At 36.7% G+C, this 17141-nt stretch overlaps 1 non-coding gene across 1 annotated transcript; it reads left to right on the top strand.

The window, feature by feature from the left end:
• The first annotated feature begins 312 nt into the window (after nt 1–312).
• On the top strand, nt 313–420 carry LOC148552907 (small nucleolar RNA R71). The gene has a single exon (XR_015893272.1). It is a non-coding gene; the product is annotated as a small nucleolar RNA R71 (small nucleolar RNA).
• The last annotated feature ends 16721 nt before the right edge of the window (nt 421–17141 follow it).

Raw genomic sequence — 17141 nt, 5'->3', positions numbered from 1 at the left:
GTTGGATACAGCTTGCATTCCATTCAGACTCTGAGAAATCATATTGACTTGCTGAGTCAATATTTTGTTCTGAGCTAATATGGCATTCAGAGTATCAATTTCAAGAACTCCCTCCTTCTGAGCTGTCCCATTACTCACAGGATTCCTCTCAGAAGTGTACATGAACTAGTTATTAGCAACCATGTCAATGAGTTCTTGAGCTTCTGCAGGCGTTTTCTTTAGGTGAATGGATCCACCTGTAGAAGTATCCAATGACATCTTAGCTAATTCAGACAGACCATCATAGAATATATCCAGGATGGTCCATTCTGAAAGCATGTCAGAAGGACACTTTTTGGTCAGTTGCTTATATCTCTCCCAAGCTTCATAGACGAATTCACCTTCTTTCTGTCTAAAGGTTTGAACATCCACTCTAAGCTTACTCAGCTTTTGAGGAGGAAAGAACTTGGCTAAGAAAGTCGTGACCAGCTTATCCCAAGAGTTCAGGCTATCTTTGGGTTGAGAGTCCAACCACACTCTAGCTCTGTCTCTTACAGCAAACGGGAAAAGCATAAGCCTGTAGACCTCGGGATCAACCCCATTGGTCTTAATAGTATCACAGATCTGCAAGAATTCAGTTAAGAACTGAAAAGGATCTTCAGATAGAAGTCCATGAAACTTGCAGTTCTGCTGCATCAGAGAAACTAATTGAAGTTTCAGCTCAAAATTGTTTGCTCCAATAGCAGGAATGGAGATTATTCTTCCATGTAAATTGGAATTAGATGCAGTAAAGTCACCAAGCATCCTCCTTGCATTATTATTATTTTCGGCTGCCATCTCCTCTTCTTGTTCGAAAATTCCTGTAAGGTTGTCTCTGGATTGTTGTATTTTAACTTCTCTTGGTTTCCTTTTCAGAGTCCTTTCAGGTTCAGGATCTGCTTCAACAAGAATGTTCTTGTCCTTGCTCCTGCTCATATGAAAAAAGAGAAAATAGAAAATAATAGGGATCCTCTTTGCCTCAGTAGAGAGAGGTTCCGTTGTGTGAGTAGAAGAAGAAAAGAATGTAATGTAAAGAAGAGAAGAGGAAAAACTCAAACACAGATATGGAGGTGGTGTTTGAATTTTTGGATGGAAGAGAAGTGTTAGTAGATGAATAAATAAATAGAAGGAGATGAGAGAGAGAATTTCGAAATTTAGTTAAAATAAAATTAAAATTTAAAGTTAAATTTTGAAAATAAAAACAAAAATATTTTTAAAATTAATCTTAGAATTCGAAAATTGAATTAAATTTAAAATTTAAAACTAATTAGTTAATTAAAATAAAATTTTGAAAAAGAGGGAATGTATTTTCGAAAATTAAAGGTAAAAAGTTAGTTTTGAAAAAGATATGATTGAAACAAAAAGATATGATTGATTGAAAAAGATTTGCAATTTCTTTTTGAAAAAGATATGCTTTAAATTTAAAAAGATATGATTGAAACAAAAAGATAAGATTTGAAAATCAATTTTAAAAAGATAAGAGGTTAGGAGAGAGGTTAGAAAAGATTTTGAAATTGAATTTGAAAAAGATATGATTGAAATAAAAAAAGGATATGATTGAAACAAAAAGATATGATTGATTGAAACTTATTTTAAAAAAGATTTGAAAAAATAATTGAAAAAGATTTGATTTTTAAAATTAAAGTTGATTACTTGACTAACAAGAAACAAAAAGATATATTTTTAAAAATTAAAGATTAATCTTTTCTTAAAAGGCAAGTAACAACTTGAAATTTTTCAATCAATCATATTAAATGTTAGTATAGATTTTGAAAATTAAGAAATAAAATAAGAAAAAGATTTTGAAAATCAAATTTAAAAAGTTTTCGAAAATATGAAGGTAAAATGAAAAAGATTTGATTTTTGAAAAAGATTTTGAAAAGATAAGATTTGTAAATTGAAAATTTGATTTGATTCATAAGAAACAATTAAATTTAAAAACTTTTTGACTAAATCAAATCATATTTTTGAAAATTTTGAGTAAAATAAGGAAAATATATTTTTTTGATTTTTGAATTTTTAATGAAGAAATAGAAAAACATGAAAAAGACTCATAACATAAAAATTATGAATCAAAACACACAATGCATGCAAGAACACTATGAATGTCAAGATGAACACCAAGAACACTTTGAAGATCAAGATGAACATCAAGACTTATTTTTGAAAAATTTTTAAGAAAAGAAAACATGCAAGACACCAAACTTAAATATTTTTAATTTTTAAACACTAAGAATTCAAGAATGCATATGAAAAACAATAAAAGACACAAAACAAGAAAACATGAAGATCAAACAAGAAGACTGGCCAGGAACAACTTGAAGATCATGAAGAACATATGATGAATTTTCGAAAATTCTTGAGAAAAAAGAAACACATGCAAGACACCAAACTTAAAAATTGACTCTAGACTCAAACAAGAAACATCAAAAAATATTTTTGATTTTATGATTTTGTAAATTTTTTTTTATTTTTGAAAATTAATTTTGAAAAAAGAAAAAGAAAAAAAAATTTTCGGTTTTTTTTTCGAGAATTAATTGGGAAAAACGAAAAAGAAGAAAATATATATATATATATATATATATATATATATTTTGAAAAGAAAACGAAAAGAAAGTTACCTAATCTGAGCAACAAGATGAACTGTCAGTTGTCCAAACTCGAACAATTCCTGGCAACGGCGCCAAAAACTTGGTGTGCAAAATCGTGATCATTCCATTCCTTGGTAACGGCGCTAAAAACTCAATACGCACGTTCATGATCTTATATCTGTTTCACAACTTCGTACAACTAACCAGCAAGTGCACTGGGTCGTCCAAGTAATAAACCTTACGTGAGTAAGGGTCGATCCCACGGAGATTGTCGGCTTGAAGCAAGCTATGGTCACCTTGTAAATCTCAGTCAGGCGGATTAAATTGTATTAAGAAATTATAGTGGATGAAAATAAATAAAATATAAAATAGGATAGTGGTACTTATGTAATTCATTGGTGAGAATTTCAGATAAGCATATAGAGATGCTTTCGTTCCTCTGATCTCTGCTTTCCTGCTGTCTTCATCCAATCAATCCTACTCATTTCCATAGCAAGCTGTATATTGGGCATCACCGTTGTCAGTGGCTACATCCCGTCCTCTCTGTGAAAATGGTCCGATGCGCTGTCACTGCATGGCTAATCATCTGGAGGTTCTCGATCATACTGGAATAGGATTCACCATCCTTTTGCGTCTGTCACTACGCCCAGCACTCGCGAGTTTTAAGCTCGTCACAGCCATCCCTTCCCAGATCCTACTCGGAATACCACAGACAAGGTTTTGACTTTCCGGATCTCAGGAATGGCCATCCATGGGTTCTAACTTATACCACAAAGACACTAATAACTCGGACTCGATCCCCTGTATCAGATATCCAAGAGATATCCATTCAATCTAAGGTAGAACGGAAGTGGTTGTCAGGCACGCGTTCATAAGTTGCGAATGATGATGACTGTCACGATCATCACATCCATCATATTGAAGAACGAATGAATATCTTTGAAGCGGAATAAGTTGAATTGAATAGAAAAACAGTAGTACTTTGCATTAATCTTTGAGGAACAGCAGAGCTCCACACCTTAATCTATGATGTGTAGAAACTCTACCGTTGAAAAATACATAAGTGAAAGGTTCAGGCATGGCCGAATGGCCAGCCCTCACAAAAGTCTAAGATAGCATAAAGCTAATCAAAGAGAATGTAAATACAATAGTAGAAAGTCCTATTTATACTAAACTAGTTACTAGGGTTTACAGAAATAAGTAAATGATGCAGAAATCCACTTCCGGGGCCCACTTGGTGTGTGCTTGGGCTGAGCATGAAGCTTTCACGTGGAGAGGTCATTCTTGGAGTTGTACGCCAGTTTGTAACGTGTTTCTGGCGTTGAACTCCACTTTGCAACTTGTTTCTGGCGTTTAACTCCAGACTGCAGTGTAGAACTGGCGTTCAATGCCCTTTTGAGTCATCTAAACTTGAGCAAAGTATGGACTATTATATATTTCTGGAAATCCCTGAATGTATACTTTCCAACGCAATTGGAAGCGCGCCATTTGGAGTTCTGTAGCTCCAGAAAATCCACTTTGAGTGCAGGGAGGTCAGAATCCAACAGCATCTGCAGTCCTTCTTCAACCTCTGAATCTGATTTTTGCTCAGGTCCCTCAATTTCAGCCAGAAAATACCTAAAATTGTAGAAAAACACATAAACTCATTGTAAAGTCCAGAAATGTGATTTTTAATTAAAAACTAATAAAAATATACTAAAAACTAACTAAATCGTACTGAAAACTATGTAAAAATAATGCCAAAAAGCGTATAAATTATCCGCTCATCAATCTCCTAAGTCTTCAACCACTTCTTCCTCTTCTTCAATGATCATAGGCACCTCCAATTTCTCTAATACAAAATAATATCCCTCATTTTCCACCGGAGTTTCTAATCTCTCTTTATGCTTTTCAACTGATTCTCCACATGTGACCATGGGAGTGCTTTGAGTGCTCAAATATTGGGAGACTAAAATACTTACTACCTTGGTCAAGGTAGCCACAAATTCTATTGTTTCCTTTTGTATTTCTCCTTGCCCTTGAAGTATAAGGCTAAGGGTTTCATCTATTGAGGATTGGGGTGGATAAGAGAGTTCAATGTCTTGGAGAAAGGGTTCATGATAGGAAGGTGGTTCTTTTTGGTAAGGTGGTGGTGTATATTGAGGTGGTTCTTGGGAGTAGTAATCTTGGAATGGTGGTTTCATGTATGGCTCATATGGTTCAAAAGGTGGTTGGTAGGATGGATATGGATTAGGGCCATATGGAGGTGTTTGGTGAAAAGAGGCTTGTGAGTATGGTTGATGTTCATGTTGAGGATATGGCTCATGGGCATATGGTGATGGTTCTTGAAAGTCACAAGGAGATTCACCATAGCCATTTGATTGGTATGCATCATAGAAAGGCTCTTCTTCATAGTGCATTGGTGGAGGTTGTTGCCATGAAGATTGATCATATGCATGTGGCTCCTCCCACCTTTGGTTGTCCCATCCTTGATACACAACCTCATTGTAGCCCTCATTTCCTGCAATATAGTTAGAACCAAACTCATAGCCAAAGTGAGAATTCATAATGAAAAGAGAAAATAAAATTCAAAAGCTAATAGAAAAATAATGAAACAAAGTCCTAAACTAGCAAAGACTAGCAAACAATCCAAAAATCAAGCTATCTACAAAATTCACATATATACAAAAACCAATAACACAACACCATTACAATTCCCCGGCAACGGCGCCATTTTTGATGATTGGATTTTTGTGTGGTTTAGAATTCACAAATGAATTCTCGTTGCAAGTATAGTTTCTAAACCAACAACAGTCCTTTCATACAAAAATTTGGTTGTCACAACTAACAAACCCCTAAATTTATAAACCGAAGTATTGAACCTCGGGTCGTTCTCCCTAGAAATTACAATAGAGTGTTCTTGTTATTGGTTATGGGTCGTATATTGGGGTTTTTGAGATAGGAGACAAGAAATGTAAAATGCAATGAAAATAAACTAGCAACTAACAAAACTCTTGGCAAGGTATGAGAATTAGAAGTCCTATCCTAGTTATCCTCCTCAATTGTGATGAGAATTGTCCATTGCTACCACTTAGTTAACCTCTAACCATGGAGAAAAGTCAAGTGGATGAATTAACTTGATTCCACAAGTCCTAGCCAACTCCCAAGGGAAAGACTAGCTTTAGTGGTATCCAAATCAATTAGCAACTTCTAATTATCAATCAATAAAGAAATTAGATAACTCAAGCGTCACTAATTACTCTACCAAAGCCAAGAGCACTAAAATCTCTCTAAAATCCAACCAAGCATTTTATCAAACACTTGCAAGGCATAAAAGGAAAGCATAGTAAAAAGTGCAAGGAAAGTAAATCTACACTACTCAATTGCAAGGAATTAAACAACAACAAATCAAATGAACAATAAAGGAACATGAATCATAAATTGCATTAAAGGAAAATAGAAGAACAAAAATGCATCAACATAAAAGTAAGAGATTACAAGAATTAAAAGCAAAACTAGAGAGAGAAAAGGTAGAAGGAGAAGAATTACAAAGAGAAAAGTAAATCAAAGCATGAATTAAACCTAGATCTAAGAAATTCTAAACTAGATCTAACCTAATCCTAATCCTAGAGAGAAGTGAGAGCTTCTCTCTCTAAAACTAACCTAAACTAAACTAATGATCAAAAGTATGTAAAGTCCCCTGATTCCCCTTCAATCCTTGGCTTAAATAGCATCATAAATGAGTTGGATTGGGCCCACAAGGCTTCTAAAATCGCTGGCCACGGGTTGCATTAAGTGAAGCATGTGCCACCATCGGCGCATCCGCACACCGTGCGCGTGCGAGCCCCTATGAGTGAATGCAACTATAACAAATCTTATATCATTTCGAAGCCCCATATATTAGCTTTCCAACGCAACTAGAACCGCATCATTTGGACCACTGTAGCTCAAGTTATGGTCGTTTAAGTGCGAAGAGGTTGGCTTGACAGCTTTTGCAATTCCTTCATTTCTTCACGAGTTCTCCATTTTTACATGCTTTTCCTTCATTTCCTTGATCCAATCTTTGCCTCATAAATCTGAAATCACTTAACAAACATATCAAGGCATCTAATGGAATCAAAGGTAAATCAAGATTAAACAATTAAGGACCTAAAAAGCATGTTTTCACTCTTAAGCACAATTAAAGGAGAATTTACAAAACCATGCTATTTCATTGGATAATTGGGAGAAAAGATGATAAAACCCTCTAAATTCAATACAAGATAAACCCTAAATATGGGGTTTATCAATGCCTGAGATACACCCCGACTTTATGAGTCACAAGCTTGCTATCTGCTTGGGATCGCGACCTGTTCAACAAAAGCAACGAAAGCTTGGCTCTAAAAGAGTACAAATCGTGAAAGAGCAAGTGTAAGATTTACTAGAGGCTGGGTTCATAAGAGAAGTCAAATACCTTCTAGGACTGGCTAATGTCGTACTCGTGAAAAAATAGAGCGAAAAATGGAGAATGCGCGTCGATTATACAGACTACAACAAAGTCTTCCCTAAAGACTCCTACCCCACTTTTTAGCATTGATGCCTTGGTGGATTCAGCTTCAAGATATCGATACTTGACTTTTATAGACGCATACTCAGGATACAATTAAATCTCGATGTACAAGCCGGACTAAGAGAAGACCTGTTTCATCACTCCAGAGGCTAACTATTGCTACGTGGTAATGCCTTTTGGACTAAAAAATGGTGGAGCCACCTGCTAGCGACTGAATAAGGTGTTTGCATCTCACCTCGGTTAGCTGATAGAACTCTACGATGACGACATGCTTGTCAAAACAAAAGAAGATACCACCCTCTTGTCTGATTTGTTTGAGGTATTCAACATAATTAGAGAATATAGGATGAAACTAAATCCTTCAAAATGTACCTTTGCAGTAAAAGCAGCTAAAAAGTTCCTAGGCTTCATACTCACCCAAAGAGGCATCGAAGCCAACCCATAGAAATGCAAAGCAATTCTCGAGATGAAAAGTCCGACCTGTCTCAAAAAAGTCCAACAATTAAATGGAAGGTTAGTAGCTCTATTCAGATTCTTGGCAGGATCAACCCTAAAATCTCTACCCCTATTTTCAATACTTAAGAAAGGGTGCCAATTCGAATGGACTAGGGAATGTGAGCAAGATTTTTAAGACTTTAAAAACTTCCTGAGTCAACCACCCATCCTCACCCGACCTATTCAAGGGGAAGAGCTCATATTGTACTTGGCAGTTGCAAGTAAGGTTTTAGCCTTGGCTCTCGTCTGAAAAGATAAAACTGGACAACAATCAATCTACTTTGTTAGTAAGGTCCTACAAGGGACAAAACTAAACTACCAGAAGATAGAAAAATTCATATATGCCCTTGTCTTCACTTCCAAAAGGCTCTGACCTTATTTCCAAGCTCATACCAAAAAGGTCCAAACTAACCAACCTATGAAACATATCCTTCAGAAGACAGATATTCCAGGACGGATGCTGCAATGAGAAATAGAATTGTCTAAATTCGACTTAAGGTATGAAACTCGAATAACAATTAAGTCCCAAGTCCCAATATCTAGCCAATTTTGTGGTAGATTACACTAACATCCAGGGAAGTACAACAACCTGGAATCTATATGTGGATCAGTGGATGGGTCATCCAATAAAGCTAAAAGTGGAGCGAGAGTTATTTTGGAGAATGAAGAAGGAACTCGGATAGAACGTTCATTGAAATTCGAGTTCTCGGCCTACAACAATCAAGCAGAACATGAAACTTTACTTGCTGGCATGAGGCTAGCCAAAGAAGTCAGGACAATAAAGTTGATTGTGTTTAATGATTCTCAAGTGATAACCTCTCAAGTTAATGGGACCAATCAAGATAAATATCCCAACATGAAGGGATACTTGGAAGAAACACTAGAACAACTAGCTCAATTTCTGGAGGTAAAGGTACGACATATAGCTCGGAAATATAATATACGAGTTGATGCCGTCTCCAAGTTGTCCAGCACTAAGGCAGAGGACAACAATAGAAGCTTGATCCAGGAAACTCTCCACACACCATCAATGACCAAGGAAGTCGATAAGTCAGATACAATGGCTATCTCCAATCTATGCCTAGGTTGGATGACCCCCATTGTCAAATACCTTAAATTCGATATCACTCCTAAAGAAGAAAGGGAAATAAGAAGGCTCATAAGAGAAGCACAAAACGTTCTTTATAGAAGAGGAGTATCTACACCTCTATTAAAACGTGTCTCGATCTCCAAGACTAACAAAGTCTTAGAAAAAGTCCATAGCGGCATATGCGAAAATCACTTGGGAGCAAAGTCACTAACTAAGAAGGTGATCTGAGTTGGCTTCTTTTGGCTGACTTTACAAAGGGAGGCAGCCGTCTTCGTTAAAAATTGCCCGGGTTTTCAAAAACATGCTAACTTCTATGTGGCACCCCCCAAAAGAGCTCATTAACATTACCTCACCTTGGCCATTTGTAAAATTAGGTTTAGGCCTCCTCGATCCATTCCCACAGGCACCTGGACAGGTAAAGTACCTCATGGTGGGTATTGATTATTTTACTAAGTGGATCGAGGTAGAATCTCTAGCAACCATCACAGCCAAAGAAGTCAAAAGTTTCTCTACAAAAATATTGTCACCTGGTTTGGAGTCCCATACTCCATTACCACGGACAATGGAACTCAATTCATCGATTCAGCATTCAGAAGTTTCGTGGTAAGCTCAAAATTAAGCACCAGTTCACATCGATGGAATAACCCCAAGCTAACGGACAAGCAAAAGCTGCAAATAAAGTTGTGTTGGGTGGGCTAAAGCACTGACTATCAAACGCAAAGGGAGCATGGGCTGACGAGCTCCCTCAAGTCTTCTGGGCATATCAAACAACCCTACACTCAAAACCTGGGAAATCTCCTTTCCGACTTGCTTATGGCATAGAAGCCATGATAGCTGTAGAAGTCACTGAAGAATCTCCAAGAGTTAGATTCTATGACAAAGTAAAAGATGTCAAAGTTCAAAAGAAAGAACTTAGTCTCCTCCAAGAAGTCTGAGAACAAGCTCAGATAAAAGAAGAAGCGTTGAAGCAAAGAATGGCCTTAAGGTATAATAAGAAAGTCATCAAACAAAGTTTCACCATAAATGGCCTCAAACTAATCTAAAATTATATCAGAACACAAAAGTTAGGTAAAGAAAAGTTGGATATAAACTAAAAAGGACCATACAAGATCACCGAAGTCCTAGGAAAGGGTTACTCCAAAGTGTCTGAGTTGAAGGGAAACGAGCTTCCAGGTTATGGCATGCATGCAACTTAAAAAGGTACTACAGTTAGAAGCTCACATTGCTTCCTGGAGTACTCTTTTTTTCAACTTCATCATTTTTTTCCGAGAAGGGTTTTCTGGAGGGGAGTTTTAACGAGGCACCATAGCAAAAGCTAAGGGTTCATGAAAGAAAAACTCTTAGTGGCAAGAAAACACATGTAAATTATTTTTTCATTAATGATAGTTCATCTCTTTATTAAATTTTTCCACTAAAACACACTAATTTAAGCTAAAAAAATCGCAAAAATCATTATCTGACCTAAGTGGCCGGCAAGATGAAGCGACAATGTCCAAATTAGTGTAAGAAGTTGTATAAGCAGATCGGGTCCGACTTTATTAAAGCTTAAAAGAAAAAGAGGAGAGCCTAAAACGAATCAAAAAAGTGACTTGTTAAAACCGATCACTTAAAGTCGGAGCGAAATTAAGAGAAATACTTAAACCCGACATTTCGAAAGAAAGGTTCAAAAGAATATCTGATCTGCATTGACTGACATCTTTTAGCACTTAGAAATTTGGTCTCAAAGGAACAATTCGACTAAATATCAAAATCAAACAATGCATTTGAAAATTCTCTAAGTTACAAACACACTAAAGTAACTAATCCAGCCCAAACAAAGTGACAAGAAAATTCATTAAAACTAACCACAAATCAAAATTGTGGAAAATTTTTTAAGAAAACCACAAAGAAAAATAAAATATTCAAAACTACAACTATTATAAAATAAAGTGTTCACAAAGGACCCACAAGTTGGTCCATCAAAGATCATCAAAACTAAGGAGGGAAAATTTGCTCACTGGAAGTCTTGGAGGTATCTTCAGGCTGTGCAGAGGAGGTCGGGAGAGTTTTAGGATTAGTCAGAAAAGCTAGAGGCTTATCTTCCACCTGAGTAGCAAAGCTCTGAGAAGCTCCCAAGGACTTAAGATCGAGTATATGAGTGTCTTCCTTATCGAGGGCAGGAACAATCTTTCCATCAATCATAATCATGTCGGTACTGATAGGAGAGAGGTCTACCTTGGGAGCTATGACTCGAAATTGAGCCTTCAAATTCTTAGCCAAATCATCCATTCCTGAGCTATAACTTCCTCCAGATTTGTATATTTTCCTTCATCTTGGTGATTTCGTCTACCAAGTCAAGCTTCTCCCCAAAAACCTTGGTATAACTTTTTTCACCTTTCTTTCTTAAGACCTCAGCCATAGCACAAGCGGCTTTGGATTGCTTCACTCTTTCTCGGGATTTATCAAGGTCGAACAGAAAGACCTCCTTCTCCTTCTCCAATTCAAACTTCGTCTCCCTTAAAGATGCCACCTCATCCTTCAGATCAGCCAAAGATCACTAAGTGGCACTCAAGGGAGTCTCCTCCAGTTGCTTTAATTGCGCAGAACACACCTCGACAGTTCTTATCCCACCTCGGGCCAGGACTTGAAGGTTATTTTTGACAGAAACATCGTCCATATTAATAGTACTATAAAAAAGGATGTGTTTTTCACAGCCCTAGTCGTACACACTTTCCGACTCCAACATCAAGAAAGGGAGATGCGAGGGTTATTCACTGATTACCAGTATCAACAGGAGGAGTAGGAGGAAGAGGAGTTGGATCAGAAGTGACCTTAGTAGAAGTAGAAGTGCCCGAGTTTGACTTGGAGGGAGAAGACAGGTCGCCCAATTCACCGGCCTCTTTTAGTTGTATAGTTCGGGAAATAACGTTCTTCTTAGCTGATGAGCGGATATTTTATACGCTTTTTGGCATCATTTTCATATATTTTTGTTATGTTTTGTTTAAGTTTCATTATGTTTTCATAGGTTTTAGTGAAAAATTTACATTTTTGGATTCTACTTTAAGTTGTTGTGTTTTATGATGATTTCAGGTAAATTCTGGCTGAAATTGAGGAGCTTTGGAAAAGTCTGATTCAGAGACAGAGAAAGGACTGCAAATGCTATCGGATTCTGACCTCCATGCACTCGAAAGATCATTTTTGGAGCTATAGAAGTCCAAATGGTACGCTCTCAATGGCATTGGAAAGCTAACATCTAGGGCTTTCCAGCAATATATAATAGTCCATACTTTACTCTATAGATGAAGGTCTAAAACTGGCATTCAACGCCAGCACTTCACCCTCTTCCTGGCGTTGGACGCCCAAAAGGGAGCAGCTGGCATCCAATGCCCAAAAAGGAGTCCAAAGCTAACATTCAACGCCCAAGAAGGGTCCTAGCTCATGGAGTCACCCTTAGCTTAGCCCAAACACTCACCAAGTGGGCCCTAGAAGTGGATTTTTGCACTAAAAAACTATTCTACCCTATTTTTGTAATCTTTAGTTATTAGATTAGTATATATAGACAAGAGTTCACCTTTGTTAGGAGCTCTTGGCCACTCTACACGTTTTACATTAATTTTCTGTAAGCTATGAGCAACTAAACCTCCTAGGTTAAGGTTAGGAGCTCTGCTGATTCTTATGTATTAATAATATCACTATTCTATTTCAATCTATGCTTGATTCCATTCTAAGATGTATTTTCGTTCTTCATCCTAATGAATTGGGAGTGTAACTTGACCGTCATTCCTATTTCACATGGGTTCTTGCGAGTCCTTGATGGGATAGTACTGAACCACAAGCTTGATTATACATTTCTTAGACGGTTAATCCACGACTTCGTTGGGTACTTGAAGACATCAGTGCAGCCGAGGTATGGGGAGATTAGAGCCTTTGTAGTATACGCTAGAACCAGGTCGCAGAATTCTCTGATCCAGAAGATCCGACCTTGTCTGTGGCGCTTTGAGTGGGATCACCAACGGAATAGACTGCAGGAGCTTCACCCTCGTTCAGATTGGATGACTGCTGACCCGGTGTTTGATCTGAAGCAGAGGAGGCTAATGACCACTGACCTGGCGTTAGTCATTTACAGCCTGCCATGGAATGAATCATCAAAAGTTGGAGTAGATGGTGAGAAAAGTTGATCCAGAAGGAAGAAGCATCTCCGAAGTCTCAACCGTTCTCTAATCACTAATTTCACATCTATCTAGTAACGTTTTATTTATTTATCTATTTTACGTGTTTTTCACAACAACTATCATCGTTTCAAATCGCCTGACTAAGATCTACAAGGTAACCATTGCTTGCTCAAACCAACAATCTCTGTGGGATCGACCCTCACTCACCTGAGGTATTACTTGGATGACCCGGTGCACTTGTCGGTCTATCTGTGCGAATATTGCGGAGTCAATTTCGCGTACCAAGCTTTTGGTGCCGTTGCCGGGGATTGTTCGAGTTTGATAAACTACCAGACTATCTTGTTGCTTAGATTAGGTACTTGTTATGGTTTATTTGATCTTTTATTTGTGTTTCTTGTTTTCTTTGTAAAACTTTTCAAAACCATTTTTTTCTTCAGTAATCGTTTTCTTTTGTTTGAGTCTTGTGTCAATCTTTAAATTTGGTGTCTTTTTTACTCTTTTCTTTTCTTTTCTAACTTTTCAAAAATTAGAGTCTTTGGTTTCAAAATTCTTAAGTTAGGTGTCTTTTTTGTGTTTCTTAGTTTTTCTTTCCTTTAGTTTTTCGAAAATTGTTCTTGGTGTTCTTTCTTGTATTCGAAATTGTTCTTGTTATTTTTCTTATTTGATTTTAAAAATTTTAAGTTTGGTGTCTTGTAGTGTTTTTCTTTTAAAATTTTTGAAATTAGTGTCCTTGATCTTCAAAACTTTTAAGTTTGGTACCTTTTCTTGGTTTTGGTTGACTTTTCCTTTCTTGATTTTTTGAATATTGTTCTTGTTTTTCTTTCTTGGTTAAGTTGTGCGATTTGATTTCCATCTGAGTTTTATGCATTCTTTTGGTTAAGTTGTGCACCTAACTATTTTTCGTAAATAGTTGAGGAAATATTTTTGCTCTTAACAAAACCGGTTAAAACTCTACATAATCAATTTCAACATAAAATTGTATTAACGTAACGCCACAAATATACTTTTATCATTTCTTTTACAAAGTGTTTGTTGCGCACTTTTCTTCGAAAACGTGAAATAGTTTTTGAAATGTTTTTCACTCTTCATGAGCAATGCATTCGAAGGTATTCTTAATCCTACTCTTGAGTCTTGTAAACTTTGTTTTCGATTTTAGACATTCTTCTTTTGTAAACCTTATACATCTTTGACTTAGCTTTATTTTGTTAAAACTACTACACTACCTTTCCTTCTATTGTTCCTATCAGACTTCTTTGATTTAGGTGTCATTCTTGAGGTTGCCAAAGTGAGTTTTCCTTTCCGGCACTCTTCATTCCTTGTATATCCTTGATTCCTTGTGGTCCCAATAATCTTTTCAAGTCTTTGCAGATATTGTCCTTGTCGCTTGTCCTTTTTCAAAGTCTTTTATCCTTTTGAATAAACTCGAGAATTGTTTTGATGTCACGTGCAACCTTTAGGTATGGTAATGCGAAGTGTTAGTCCTTTAAGACGTGATATATGGATATGGAAGGTGAAGTGATAAGTGTGCAACGTTATGAGGAGTTATGGAAGTTTCTTTTCTCGCGAATAGAGGTTGCGGATGTTAGGCTTATGACTGGTTATGGGTTGTGAAGCGGTTGATAGAGTTGGGAAGTTGAAGTTCTGAAATCGATAAGAGATTTGTGAGTGAACGTTATATCTGTTGTTTAGATACCCACCTGCTTTGTAGCCTTTTCGCCACATTAATTACCGCTTTGCTTTGTGAACGCCTATCTTGACTTACACCCTATTTTGTTCCTCCAAGCTTTTGTAAAGTTTTGAAACCATATAACCTTTTTGCATCGAGCCTATCTTGTATCTTCTGTCTTACACTATACTCTACCCTTATATTTAAATCTTATGGTTATCCGGTATTTGAACTTTTATATATATATGTGCTAAGATTTCTTACTTTTCTAAAAGGTATTTAAAAAGTAGAGTGCTAAGTCTATGTATTATCTTATGTATTACTTTAATTTTCGAGGACAAAAATTTTTATAAGGTAGGTGAAATGTAAGACCCAAAGCTTTTGAAAAGTCCTATTTTAAACTAATCTCAAATCATATATTTATTTACAGTTTTAATCTCAGAAATTATTTTTTTAAAAATAATTAAAGACAACTCTGATTAATTGGATTTGAAATAAATTAAGGTTTTTATCCAAACTCTATAATTAGGGATTATTTTCCTATTTACAATTTAAAGTTTTAGAAATTCAAAAATAATGATATTTGGCTATTTAAATTAGAATTTTCTCTAATTTTACAATTATTGAATTATTCTCTATATTTAAATTATAAAATTAGTAGTTGTAAAATAATGAGATTTTTATATGATAATATTTTTATAAATAAATACTTTAGGTTTTGTTAACAAAGAAAATTAATTATATTGTATTATATTTTCAATTAGAGTATTCGAGTAAAAACCAAATAGCAATTTGATACAACAAATAATATTTTAAACGTAATTTTGAGGATTCAACTAGTTTCAAATTAAACCATAAAATCCCCAATTTCCATCCACAAACCCTAATTAAACCACAATTTTCTCTTACCCCAAGTGAAACCCTAGCCGCACTCCCCCTCATCCCTCACCTCACCTGCTAACACCCTCCTCACCAACACACAATAACACAAACTCACACACATAGAAAACTCACGCACACCACACCCGGAGAGGAGAGAAGCAGAGAAGAAGGGAAGAGAGGAAGGAGGAGACCGCCGCTGCCAGCCGCGCCACTGCCGCCTCGTCCAGCTGCCGCCGTGTCGCCGTGTTGCACAGAGGATGGAGAGAGCACGAAGAGCAGAGGGAAGAGAGAGAGGAAGAGTGCGCACGAGGGAGCTCAGCCGTGGGAAGAGGAGGCGCAAGTCTAACCGGTCACTGCCGGTCCGTCCAACCCGACCCGTCACCGTCATCGCTGGTCTGTCCTGGAGCCACCGTGGTCACCATTGAAGCCGAGGAGAGAGAAAGAGAGAGTTCGCGAGGAGAGAGGGGACGCGCGTATGCCGTCACCGTCGTGTCTAGCCGCCGCCGCCGCGTGCTCTGTCGCCGCTGCTAGAGGTGGGTGGCCGAGTCTCTGCCGCCAGGAACGCCACTTCCGCCACTGAGATCCACTGCCACTAAGGATTTTAAGTTGGTTTTTGTTTCCTTCGAATTTTTGGGAGCTTTATCATCGTTGCATGTTGGTTACAGTCGTTGTTGCTGGAGTTTTGGTCACTGCTGCTGTTCGAGGTGGCTGCTGGGCTGCCGCCAAACCGGTTCAGTAACCGCCGATGTTTCGTTTTCTTGTTTCAGTAAGTGTTTATGTTTCAAAAAAATCCATACGTTAGTATTCTGTTATGTTTGGTTAAAAACTCTGAGGTTTGGTAATGTAGGTTCAAGTTCTCTATGTTGTATGTCGCTTTTAAGTTGCTGTGAGTGCTGCGAAAGTGATCAGGGGCTGAGTTTGTGGTTGTCATTGGTTCTGAGCTGAGAGAAAAGAGTTCGATTGATGCATTTGGGTTATGGTTTCGATGAGTTGAGGTAGGGGCTTTTCTAAAAACTAATTTATTTTAAATTGAAATTGTTATAAATAGATATTATGTGTAAAATGTATTTCTGGTGACTTTGTAAGTCTTATGAATTGTCTGATTTGTCTTGGATGAATACGGTTGCCTGTTTGATTAAAATAATGTTTGATTTTGTTAAAATGGAGATTTCTGATTGTTTTGAATTGAAATGATTTTAATATTTAAAAGTATAGATTTGGTGTTATTGGAAACTGATTTGGTCTTGAACCTGTTGGAAAGAGTTGAGAATTGGTTTGGTTGGGACCCGAAAAGGGTAGAAAAGTCCAAGTTTTAGGGGAGATGCTGCCAGATTTTTATGAAATTTAAGATTTTGTTTTAAAATGTGATTTAGAAAAGGAATGGATTTGAGAGGTTCTATGATTTGGTATTTGATTTATTAAGAAATAGGTGTTTCGAGTTCAATCGATTTAAGGAAACTTTATGTTTCAAGTTTGATTTAAATGTGAAAGGACCTATGTTTTGAAGTTTGGTTAAAGAAGTGCCTTTGGAGGAGTTTTAGCAGATTTTGAAAAGGAATTGAACTTTGATTAATTAAATTCGTATTCCTTTTGAAGTATTCTTTAAATTTTGACTAAACAATTCCGAGTCTTTGGGAAGGTTTCCAATTTAAGAATGAAATAAAATTAGTTTTTGGGCTTAAATAATTTTGGTTTTGAAATTGGTTCGGAACTTTTGGCT

Source organism: Arachis ipaensis, chromosome B7 (assembly GCF_059453495.1).
Source record: "Arachis ipaensis isolate K30076 ecotype BB chromosome B7, ASM5945349v1, whole genome shotgun sequence".
In the NCBI taxonomy this organism is placed as follows: Eukaryota; Viridiplantae; Streptophyta; class Magnoliopsida; order Fabales; family Fabaceae; genus Arachis; species Arachis ipaensis.
The sequence above is the reverse complement of the archived record's forward strand: the minus strand, read 5'-3'. Positions and strand labels throughout refer to the sequence as shown.